This window comes from Tenrec ecaudatus, chromosome 15 (assembly GCF_050624435.1).
Source record: "Tenrec ecaudatus isolate mTenEca1 chromosome 15, mTenEca1.hap1, whole genome shotgun sequence".
NCBI lineage: Eukaryota > Metazoa > Chordata > Mammalia > Afrosoricida > Tenrecidae > Tenrec > Tenrec ecaudatus.
In genome coordinates, this window is record NC_134544.1 from 112,440,543 (window position 1) to 112,454,068 (window position 13,526).

Here is a 13,526-nt window from a genome sequence, read left to right on the forward strand (position 1 = left end):
CAAACATACAGAACTCTACAACAGCTCAATAAGATAATAACAAAAACACCAATTATGAAATGGGGAAAAGATATGAACAGACAGTTCACCAAAAGGGAAATAAAATGGCTAACAAGCACATGAAAAAATGCTCATGATCACTAGCCTTCAGGGAGATGCAAATTAAAACCACAATGAGATACCACTTTACACCCACAGTGCTAGCTCAAATCAAAATAACAGAAAACAATAAGTGCTGGGGAGGATGCGGAGAGATTGGAACTCATACACTGTTGGTGGACCTGTAAGTACATACAGCTACTGTGGGAAATGGTATGGCGATATTTAAAGCAGCTGGGAATTGAAATCTCATACGATCCAGCAATACCCTGAGGGAATTTGAGACAGCACAAGTGGAGGTGTGCTCTCTCATGTTCACAGCAGCACAGTTCATAATAGCAAGAAACTGGAAGCAGCCCAAATGCCCAACAGTGGTACATACATACAATGGAATACTATGCATCCCTAAAAACAGAGATGAAAGCATGAAACATCACATGACATGGAAGGACTTAAGGACAAGTATTGTTTGAGTCCACTACTATAAGGAGAAACACCAGTTAAACAAATCTTAGAGACCAATTCCTGAACAAAAGGGGAGACACATGAAACATACACCATCTCCCTTTTACATACCTTCCAAGAGCCACCTGGAAGGAGACCTTACATTGGGGTCACTGCTTCAAGGGGGGCAAAAAGGGGAGGAGACCATCCACTTGAGGCTAGATAAAATGGAGGCAAGGCTGGGACAACCCAAACTCACAGGAAGGAAAGGAGAACTTTTCCGGAAAACCAAGCTAAACACCAGGGAGAGGAGCATTTACATTTCCAGGGAGACACTGACAGTTCTGTTGGTGAGTATGGTGGCTGATGTGGCGGAAGTAGCCTCACCCTTGGGAAGGGATGCTAAACATTGTAGGGAATTATAGGGGACCAATGATACATATTTTTTGGTCCTGGGTAGACACTACAAATATGTTTCTACCCAACCCTCAGTGAAAAAATGTGTGGTCTAAACACCACGATGGCCTTGGATGCTGACCTTAAGACCAGCATGTGGTGTAACCCAGGGGCTACGCCAGAAGAACTTAACATAGAGACCCAGCAGAATGAACTGAGCCCTGCCTCAAAGGTTCCTGAACCCTAGGATTGAGAACTGGGGTACTCAGATGGGAGAGGAAGCAGAGACTGGTTGTCCTGTACCTGTGGAAGTGTCAGTCATTGGACCTTGGGGGGAATCCTCAGTTTGGTGGGTGGGTGTCCAATGGAAAGGGTCCCAGAGTCGCCATATACTTAGTACCTCAATGCCCGCTTTGCAGCAACGTGACACATTTTGGTCTGTTGGGCAAGGATTTGAACTTGGAAGAACTGATCCAGGAAGTTTCCCCCTGGCACCAAGCTCCATGCTTAGAGTAAGTAAACAGATCCCAATCGAATGGGAAATTGAATTGTGTGGAGAAGAACCTCATGGATTTCTGCTCACAGTAGAACTGTGCTTGCACAGACTCCTAGCCACAGTGCCCAGGATGTGTCATTGGACAAATTGATGACATTACAAGTGCAATTGCCTTTTACCCCAGGGGGGTGATTGACTATGTTTTACTTTTCTTCTTCTATGGGTTTTTGTTTTCTCACCATTAGTTTTCTTATTTTCGTTTGGTTGTTTGTCTTTTGTTGTCTGCTAATTGATTTGTTGCTGTTGTTGAGGTAGTTGATCTTCTGGGGCTTTGAATTTGTCATCATAGGACCCCCAAAGTAAAGCTGAATCATGCATGTCCCAGGGACAACCAGATAGATTCTGGGACCCCACTGAACTCTAGTCCAATCCAAGAACAGTTCATTCTGATAACTTGGCCCTGCTCAATATTCACCTTCATGAAATGATCACTGAAGATAAAGGTGCTAGAGCAAGTTGTGGAGAAGAAAGCAGATGGTGCCTGCTATTAATCAGAATACTGTCTGGAGTCTTAAAGGCTTTGTATTCCAACAAGCAGCTATCTAATCAAGGAGACAACTAAGTCCACGTGGAAGAAGCACACCAGTTTGTGTGATCCAAAGATGACAATAACAAAATTCAAATATGACAATGGGAAAAGTATCAGAACCAAAATTGTGAACATCCAATTAGTAGAACGCTATGGAGGACAGTAGGGGCCCAAAACCTATTTTCAGAGTAGCTAGTCCAATCAAGCCACTGACAGGTCCCCGCTAGCCACAGGCAAGGGTCTCCAATAGCTTTACTATCAGATAAAGATCATTGTAATTGTGATTATACTGAATGGCACCTGATACTTGGTCAGTTGACCTCCCTTTTGACCAAGCTGAAATTCTTCTAGGTACAAATATTTCTTTGTTTAAAAAATCATTTTATTAGGGGCCCATACAACTCTTATCACAATCCATACATACATCAATTGTGTAATGCACACTTGTACATTCATTGCCCTCATCATTCTCAAAACATCTGCTCTCCACTTAAGCCCCTGGCATCAGCTCCTCATTTTCCCCCCTCCCTCCCTGCTCTCCCTTCTAGGTACAAATATTTCTTGCTCGTTCCATGATAAAAATTTTTAATCTGGCCTTTAAATATTCACAGTGGTCTTTTCTTTCTTATTCGCTATTTATATTTTTATCTTTATATTATTATTATTTTTTCCTTACCACTTTATTTTGTTTCTGTTTTTTATTGATTCTTTTGGATTTTCCAGTTTGTGACACACAGAAGGAGTACATGCATAGAGATAACGACTGATTCAAGGGTTTATAGGGGAGGTAGAGGTCAGGGGTGGGAGACAGGGAGGATGAGGGGACAATGTATGTGGGAGTGGGGAGAGAGAACTGGAACTGATGGTGATTACACAACTCATTAAAAAAGTTATTTAACCATGGCGGGGGCCGGGGGAGGGAGAAAATATTCTAAAACTGATTGTGGTAGTGATTCTACAACTCTTTTTGATACAATTGAATGATTGAATTATGTGGTATGTGGATTAAGTGCCAATAAAACTGTTGAAAGAATTAGACATTAATATGTACATGAAGTAAAAAAATTCTTGCTGTAAATATAGAAAAAAGATTAATATTCTAAATATAAAGAAACCTTTCCTAAAGTTATAAGAAAAATATTTTGTTTTTGGAGTGGGATATACCTCCGTTCTTGCTTCATGGCTGAGGTAGTTAGTTTATTGTCCCAGCCTGACCGATAAACACATGTGGGATTAATTGAAGGGCAGAGAGATAAATGGCTCGGTGAGCCTCACCTTTCTTGTCTCTCGCTCTTTGATCATCGGACCAGTGTTCAGCTGCCTTATTTGTTCTGTGCCTCAATTTGCAAGCTACACTACCTGTGGGACACCTAACCTGTGGACTGTGTCACTGTAATTTGAGATCCCTTTAAAACCTGCTTCGCCACCCTGTTGGAATTTATATCTCTTGCGCTGGGAACTGTTGGTGACCTGGCTAATAGTTGGTGACCTGCCTTGCTGTTTGCTGCCTGTGCAGGGATAGTCTGAATCTCTCTTCAGAGGACTACCTGGTGGCCCTCAAGACTTGAAGGACTGCCAGTGTTTCACAACTCTCACGGGAGTGAGTGGCACTGAGCCATTTGTACTGCTTTATAATTTAACTGTTCATTTTTTGTATTATATACCTATCTATCTGTATATAATTTAACTGTTAATTTCTAGTGTTATATATCTATATGTATATATATATAAATTATTAGCAATCTGGTTTTGTCTCTAGAGAACCCTATCTAACACAATGGTGCTGAAAGAATTCACGCTGCAAAAACACTTTTGTAATCCAAGTGAGTTTTTTTTTTTAAGGAAAAGAAAAGTTTCAGGTTTTACAGTCTCAAAAGGGTACACACTGTTTCTGGAATGCGGGCCAGGCTTCATGGAAGCCGTGCTGGCATTCACAACTGGGAGCAAAAAACCACATGGTAAAGATCTCTGGAACAGGAGCTTGGAACCCAGGTGTGTAACTGGGGCATCCCCAGACCCAGAGGCCAAGAGTATGTGGACCAAGAATAGGCCCTGAGAGACCCTGAGGGGCACACAATTGCCTGTGCTCCTGCATGTGGGAGAGCGATGCCCACCCTCTGCCTACAGCTGAACAGGAGCATGGTAAAAGACAGACTGGATGCGGACCCAGAGGACAAAGAGGGTGTGTTGGGTTTCAAGCCTGACTTTTATTCTCTCCCACTCACTACCTAGGGGTGGGTGTGGGTTTTGGATGAGCCATTGATTGAGTTTAGTTCCACCTATGTGAAGTCATGGCCTAGCCTGTGCGCCCACATGTACTTCCCTACTAAGCCTAAAGAACTATTGATCCAGTTACTGTCTCTATAGATTTACCTACCCTGGATATCATATAAAGGAAATCACACAAAACAGCCACAACCAAATTAAACACAGAACAACTTCAATCCACAACCCAGGTGCTCAGAATTTAAATACCAATAAAATTCTCTCTTCTGATTTTGGATTTTATTGTTTACAATCCTTTGATAGGCTGGTGGGTTTCTTCCACATGGATTTAGCTGACACCTCAATTGGCTGCTTATGTTAAGACAAATCTTCAAGACTCCAGATATTGAGGGGGAGAGTGTGGAGTGGAGACCCAAAGCCCATTTGTAGGCCACTGGACATCTCCTTACAGAAGTGTCTTGGGGAGGAGACGAGCCAGTCAGGGTGTGATATAGTATCGATGAAACATATAACTTTCCTCTAGTTCATAAATGCTTCCCCCCACCCCCCACTATCTCATGATCCCAATTCTACCTTACATATCTGGCTAGCCCAGAGGATGTACATTGGTACAGGTAGGAATTGGAAACACAGGGAATCCAGGAAGGATGATCCCTTCAGGACCAGTGGTGTGAGCGGTGATACTGGGAGGGTGGAAGGAGGGTGGATTGGAAAGTGGGAACCGATTACAAGGATCTACATGTGACCTCCTCTCTGGGGGATGGAAAACAGAAAAGTGGGTGAAGGGTGAAACGTTGGACAGGGCAAGATATGACAAAAATAATAATTTATAAATTATCAAGGGTTCATGAAGGAGCGGGGAGTAGGGAGGGAGGGAAAAAATGAACTGATGCCAGGGGCTTAGGTGGAGAGCAAATGTTTTGAGACTGATGAGGGCAATAAATGTACAAATGTGCTTTACACAATTGATGCATGTATAGATTATGATAAGAGTTGTAAGAGGCTCTAATAAAGTGATTAAAAACAAACAAACAAAAAAACCCGGAAGTAATGGCAAGATAGAAGGACAAAAAAGACTCCAGATGTTGTTTCTGATAGCAGACATCCCCGGATTCCTTCGCTGCACTTTTCTCTGGCACCCGTATATCTTCAGTGCTCCCTTTACGAGGGAAAGTACTGATCAGGGCCACAGTGTATGAAGTAATGGTTCTTACATTAGGCTTTACAATTAAATGTGAGCTTCAAAACCCATTCCTCTATCTAAGCTTATATAAATCCCTGCTCCACTTTAGAGGCTGCGTTCTTAATTTTTTGAGGAATAATTTAAGTAACTTCCATGAGATATTTGCCAATTCTCACAATAATATTTATCTAACCAGTGGTATAGAATTTAAGCTACTATTGAGAAAAGGAAAATATGCATATATAGGTGTCAGGGGAAGCCAGCCCCTAACACATCATTACGGGTCCGGTAGGCGCAATTGTACAGCGATAATAAGTAAAGATTATAGTAAAGTTATGAGAGCATGAGAGATAGAAGTGAAGTATTGAAATAAATGGAAGTCAGTCACAATTCATGGTAACATGCTCACCTCTGCCCTGCTGATGGTCCATGTGGAGGGACAGAGAGATTAAGGGTAGCCCTGGCCCCTTTTATATTCTCTGAGGACATGCAAGCCCTCTAATTACAGGTGAGTACATATGTCACTGGAAGAGGCTGTCCTATAGGTAATACAGTAATTAGAGGGGGGTGGTCTAGGGACATACACACAATAGGAAGGGGAGGGATCCTAGGTTCAGGATGGCGGCCTAACTTTGACCTATTCCCTAGATCTCCATAGGAACCATTATCAATAGGGTGTGAACGCTTGGTCTCAGGCCTCAAGGAGGAATAGTTTATTGTCCCCAGTAGCAGGGAGTGAGGCCTGCCATATAGTCTGGTTGACTAACTGCCCTAGAGGCCTACCCTGTAGTCTGGTGACTAACTACCCTGGGGAGGATATCTGTAAGCATTTGACCTCTGCCCACATATAGGAAAAAATTTCAGACTAAAATACATGGGATGCTTACTTATACAGGCTAAAACTTAAATGACCAAACACTGTTTTAAAAAACAACGAGTGTTAGCCAGAAGGCAAATAATATCAGTAACACTCATTTACTAAAACAGAACTATGTCTGCAGGACTAAACAATAATTTTCTTGATGGCCATGTATTAAATAAGAAGAGTAAATGCCTTATATATTATTTTCTATTATATAAAGATTCTAAAAACTGCATAAAAAGCCACAGTAGTGAATTTATGTCTTTAGAAACTGGAATTGCTATTTCTTTTTAAAATGATTTTTAAAAATCATGAATTAGATGTGTTACATTTCAGACAACCAGTTGTGCTTTCAACAGTTCAAATCACCCATCAGTCCCTGCCCCTTAATGCTATCCTGTCCCCTTCATTCCTCTCCTCTCTCTTACGAGTCACTGTTCTCCTTTACACCTGAGTCAACATCTGTCAACCTTCCAGTCTTGCACCATCGTCCGCACCTTTGGGAACCTCCAAATCTTCCCTGGGGAACCTCCAAAACCTGTTCCTTTGGGTCTGCAAGTGTTTTAGCCTTCCAGTAGCAGTCTCACAAGATGTTTGTCCTTGACTAGCTTCACTGAGTCTAATGTTCTTGACGTCCATAGAGCCCTTAAATTTGCCCCTAGTTTTGCACTATCTTTATAGCTCTGGGATTAACATTGAGGTATTTGATACATCTTGAGTTCATTTCTGCCCATGGGTGAATATTGGGTCCTGCTTCATTCATTTGCAGATGGAGAGCTGATTGTGCCAGCACGAATTTTTCCCCCTAGATTGTTCCTATCCCATTTAGTGATGTTTTTGGGACCTTTATTTCTGAGTCTTCCATTCTGAACCATTGGTCTATGTACCTATCACTGAGTTGGTTCCCGCTTGTTTGGATTATTGTAACTGTGTCATAGGGTTTAAGGTCAGGTAGTGAAAAATCTCCCACTTGGTTTTTCTCAAGAAGTTCTTGGCTTCTCCTGGATGTGGTAGTCACCTAATCTGGTGACAATGTAAGGATTAAGGGTGTAAGGGTGGAGTCTAGGCTGTCAATCTGGAGAAACCCAATGAGACTTCTGTGTGGGCATGGCCTTCTCCTGAGAATTCTGGGAAATCTGGTACTTCCTCCTTGGAGGTGGAAAACCTCTCTCTCTTTCTCTCTCTCTCCCTGCCACTCCCTTGGAGACATTGCACAAGACAAGCCACATGGATGCAAGCAGACCTCGGAAGCCAGAGAAGCCACAGAGAGACTCCTGCCAGCACTGAGATGCTTACAACACCACTGGACCCAAAGACTTTCTACCCACTGGCTTGTGATTGCCCTGCAGTTGGCTTCGTTGCATGTTTCGTGAGTCTGCAGAGGACTTTATAGATTGGTATCTGACATATGGGCTAATATCAGACTATAGTCTTGGACCGGACTGGGTTGGGATGCTTTCTCAATGTTTAATTCCTCTTGTATATAAAACTCTTTCTTATACAGATATGTGTGTCCATGGATTTGTTTCTCTAGTCTACCCAGACTAATGCACTGGGTCTCTTTCCTCTCCATTTAAAGTTGCTTTCAGGAGCCATTCAGTCAGCTTCGATTAGCGGTTCTATGCACAACAGAATGCAATGCTGCATGACCCTGTGCCCTCCTCCCAATTGTCCTGATGCCTGAGCCCTTTGACACCATCATGGTGTCAATCCACTTCACTGAGGGACTTCCTCTTTTTGCCAACCTTCCGCTTTACCTAACCTGATGTTCTTCTCCAGGGGCTGATCTCTTCTGACAATGGGTCCTAAGTATGTCACACACAGTATTTCCACTCTTGCTTCTAAGGAGCACACTGGCCTCACTTCTTGAAATACAGCTTGATATGTCCTTTTAGCAGGTCATGGTACTTTCAATAATCTTCTCTAGCACACAATTCAAATGCTAATTTCTTCCTCTGTCCAACTTTCACATGCATATGGTGCACTTGAGAATACTATGGCTTGGGTCAGGCATACTTTAGTCCTCAAAGTAACATCCTTGCCCTTTAATACTTTAAAGAGGTCTTGAGCAGCAGATTTACCTAATGCAATACATCTTTTGATGTCTTCATTGCTGCTTCCATGAGCATTGATTGCGGACCCAAGTAAGACAAAAATCCTCGACAGTTTCAACATTTTCTCCATTTACCATGATGTTATATGGTTCAGTTGTGAGGAATTTGGTCTTCCTTACATGGAGCTGTAATCCATACTGAAGGTTACAGCCCTTGATCTTCGTTAATAAATGCTTCAATTCCTCCTTAGTTTCAGCAAGCAAGGCTATGTCATCTGCATATCAAAGTTTGTTAATCAGCCTTCTTCCAATCCTTCCAATGCTGCACATAATTCTTCTAATTCAGCTTCTTTGATGATTTGCTTGGCATATAGATTGAATAAGTGTGTCAATTACATAATCTACTGTCAACTTGAGGAAGGGGTGGAGTCTAGCTTGTCAATCAGGTCACAGCTTGATGAACTCATTTGGAAGTGCAAGAGAGATAAATAGCTCACTGGAGGCCAGACACAGTCTCCTGCTACACATTCCTGTTGACAAGCCACATGGAGCTATGTTGATGGAGCCAGAGCCTTGGAGCTGGAGGAGCCATGTGGAGACCCACACCAGCTCTGAGATACTTCCACCACCACTGGATCCACAAGACCTTCCACCCAGTGGCCTGTGATCTTCTTGCATTTGGTGCCATTGCATGTGTTGCATGAATCTGAAGAGGAATTTATAGACTGGTTTCAGACATATGGGCTAATATTGGACTTATGGACTTGATCTGGACAGGACTGAGATGTTTCCTTAATATACAAGTACTCTTTGATACAAAGTTCTGTCTTACACACATTTGAATTGTGTTAGTATGGGTAGACTAGAGAAACAAATTCATAGAGCGCTCATATGTACATAAGAAAGAGCTTTATATACTAGAGCAGTTGAATATTAAGAAAATATCTCAGCCCAGTCCAGATCAAGTCCATTAATCCAATATTAACCCATATGTCTGATACCAATCTAAAAAGTCCTCTTTTGACTCATGTAACACATGCAATGATGACGAATGCAGGAAGATCACAGACCAGTGGGTGGCAAGTCTTGTGGATCCAGTGGCATTGTAAGCATCTCAGCCAGTGGTTCTCAACCTTCCTAATGCTGCAACCCTTTAATACAGTTCCTCATGTTGTGGTGACCCCCTCAACCATAAAATTATTCTCGTTGCTACTTCATAACTATAATTTTGCTACTGTTATGAATTGGGTGACCCCTGTGAAAGGATCATTTGACTCCCAGAGGGGTCATGACCCACAGGTTGAGAACCGCTGATCTCAGTGCTCACAGGGGTCTCCATGTAGCTTCTCCAGCACCCAGGGCTGCATCATAGTAGGTCCATGTGGCTTCTCCTCAGGGATGTCTCACAGGGAATTAGCCTTATCAGTAGTGAGTCTCCAAGGAGTGGGGAGAGAGAGTGTCCCCCATCTCCAAGGAGGAAAACAGGCTTTCCAGAATTCTCAGGAGAAGACCATGCCCACACAGAGGCCTCATTGACTATAATCCAATTAACAGACTATATTCCACCCCTTCACTCATAATCCTTTCAAATTGACACCAGATTATGTAACTACCAGATTATGTGACAGTAATGTTCTTGGGTTTGTTTTTCTAGTCAACCCAGTCTAACTCATTAAGTATGGTGAGAGAAGACAACCATATTAAACATCTTTCCTGATTTTAGATTTTAAATCATGCAGTATTCCCTTGTTCTGTTCTTACAACTGCTTGTTTGATCCATGAGCACATTCTGAATGAGCACAATGACATGTTCTGGAATTTCCGTTCTTCTCAAGCTTAGCCCCAGTTTATTAGAGTCCACACAATGAAACACTAATAAATATCTTTCCAGTATTTTCTGCTTGAAACCAAGATCTGTCTTACATCAGCAATGATATCTTTTGTTTCATGTTCTTTTCTGAATCCGGCCGTAACTGCTGGCAGTTCCCTGTCAATGTACTACTGCAAATGTTGCTGAAATAATCTTCAGCAAAATTTTACTTGTGTGCAATATCAATGAGATCGCTCTATAGTTTGAACATTCTGTTGGGTCACCTTTCTTTGCAATGGGCACAAGAATGGATCTCTTTCAGTCAGTTGACTAAGTAACTGTCTTCCAAATTTCCTGGCACAGATGAGTGAGTGCTTCCAGTTGAGCTTTCTAGTATATTTTAATGGGTATTCTGTCAATACCTGGAGCCTTGTTTTTGGTTAATGGAGTCAGTGCAGTTTGGATTTCTTTCTTCAGTACCATTAGTTCTTGCTCCTGTGCTATCCACTGAAATTCAGGACTGTCGACTAGTTCTCTTTGATACAGTGACTTTGTGTATTCCTCGCCTCGTGAAGCTTCCTGAATCACTCAATATCCTGGGTCCTCTCCATATAAAGTTAGCAACCCCCCCCCCTCCCCGACTCCCACACACTTTTTTAGAAGAATAAAGTTGGGATCTGGATCAAAATTGTGTTATATTTAACTTTGGGTGGTATTGATATTTGAACAATGTTAAGCTTTCCTATCTATAAACATCGAATACTATTCCATTTGCGTAGGTCTGTTTTGGTTTCTTGTAGTAGTGTTCTGTTGTTTTCTGTGTATAGGTCTTTTGTCTTGGGTTAGATTTATTCCTATGTATTTCATCTTTTGTGTGGCTATTTTAAATGGTATTATTTTCAGAGTTCTTTTCCTTAGTGTACAAGAATCCAGTTGATTTTTGAATGGGAACTTGTATCCTGTAACATTGCCAAATCTTTCAATGATTTCCAGTGTGGTAGTCTGTTGTCAATTTGAGACTATTAAGAGTGAAGTGGTGGAGTTTAGCCAGTCAACCAGGTTGCAGTTTGATGACCTCATTTGCAGACACTAAGGAGATAAATAGATTACTGGAGGCGGAACACACCCTCACAGCCTAGAGACATTCTTGCTGAAAAAAAACCAGAACACATGGAGACCCCTGTCAGCGTTGAAATGCTTTCACTGCCACTGGATCCACAAGATTTTCTACCTACTGGTAGGTGATCATCCGGCATTTGGTGTCATTGTATGTGTTGTGTGAGTTTGAAGAGGAACTTACAGATTGATATGGGTCACATGGGCTAATATTGGACTTATGGACTTGACCTGGACTGGGATGGGATGTTTTCGTAATGTCCAATTGCTCTTTGATATAAAATTCTCTCTTACACACATGAGTATCTCCCTGGATTTGTCTAGTCAACATAGACTAACACGTCCGGCAACATTTTTGTAGTGTCATTAGTTTTGAATATAAAATTATGTCATCTACAAATAGTGAGAGGTTCACCTTTTCTTTGCCCGGTCATATTCCTTTGATTGTTTTTTTTTGTTGTTGTTGTCGTCTAATCGTTCTAGCTAAGAATTCCAGCACAACACTGCATAAGAGCGATGGGAGAATGCTTTCAGTTTTTTCCCACTGAGTGAGCTATTGATCATTGACAATTCTTGCGCTGATTTTCTCTTCTATTTTAATTTTGTTAAATGAATTTATCAGGAATGGTATTTTGTCAAATACCCTTTCTGTTATGATCATTTGGTGTTATTTTTTATTTTGCTTATGTGGTGGATTGTACTGATTGTTTTTCTAATGTTGAACCATCCTTGAGTATCTACTATGAATCTCACTTGATCATGATGTATTATTATTTTTATATAATGTTGGATTCTATTGGCCAGGATCTTGTTAAGTGTTTTCCTGTCTATGTTCATGAGGCATACTGGTCTGTAATTTTTCATCTTTGGGATGTATCTACTTGGTTTTAGTTTCAGGGTTATACTCATTTCATAAAATGAGTTTAGGAGTTTCTGTCCTTTACTGTACTTTGGAATAGTCTGGGTAGAATTGATGTAGTCTCTTAATACATGGCAGAATTCTCCTATGAAGACATCTGTTGCTAGATTTTCTTAGTTGTGAGTTTATTAATGACCTGCTCTATTTCTCCTTTTCTTATGGGTCTGCCAAATTTTTCTATGTTAGTGTGTATTAATTTGCTTGGATGGTGTGTTTCTAGAAATTTGTTCATTTCTTCTAGGGTTTTGGAGTTTCTAGATTTTGGAGTTTTATCTAAATTTGCTGGAGTACTATCTTGCATAGTACTGTGTTATTATTCTTTTTATTTCATTGTGACGTCACCCTGCTCTTCTCTAATTCTTGATAGTTACATCTTCTCTTTTCCATTCTTAAGTTTGCCTGTGGGTAGTTAAGTTTGTTAATCTGCTAAAGACCTGACTTCTTGTCTTATTGCTTTTCCTATTGTTTTTCCAATTCATCTATTTCTGCTCTACTCTTTATTATTTCTTTTCCTCTGGTGGTTAAAGTTTTATTTTGTTGTTCTTGTTCTAGTCATTGAAGATGATAGGTCTCTCCTTTTTCCCCCCTATGTGCTGTCATTGTCCTCTAATAACTATTTTGGCTGTGTCCCTATGGTTTTACTGTGTTGTGCTTTCTTTATAATTTGTTTCAAGTAATTTAAAGATTGTATCTACTATCTAATTATTTTAAAGTCATTTGTTATTCAGTTTTCATGCATTTGATTTTTTGCCCTTATTCTTTCTATTGTGGTTTTCTAGTTTTACAGCACTGTGTCTAAGAAAATTAAATATAGAATCTCAATATTTCAAAATATATTAAGGCTTGCTATGTGACTTAACATATGGTAGTCTGCAGAATGTCCCCATGTGCACTGAAAGAATGTATACTATGTTGTTGGGTGGAGTGCTCTAGGAGGTTGAGTTAATTGTATTGTTTGTGTTGTGTAATTGTAGCCAGTTGTTTTCTTCTACTGTGTCTTTATACTGAGTCTCTCCCCCACCCCCATCTTTCTTTCCTTGAGATTGTTGCATTGAAGTCTCTTACACTTTATAGCTGTTCGCCACCCCCACCTCTATTTATTCCTTCAACTGTGTAAGAGTTTGACTAATGGATTTTGAGGGTCTTTCATTGGGTATGTAAATGTTCATTATCCACTGTTGTCTGTTAGTTATTGTAAGGTGGTTGCTTATGTGTTCCTGTGATCCTGTAAGGTATTTCACTGGTGTTTCGAATGCCAGCAGGGCTATCCAAAGTGAACAGGTTTCAGTAGCATTTCCAGATGAAACTAGACAATGAAGAAGGACTCAACCAC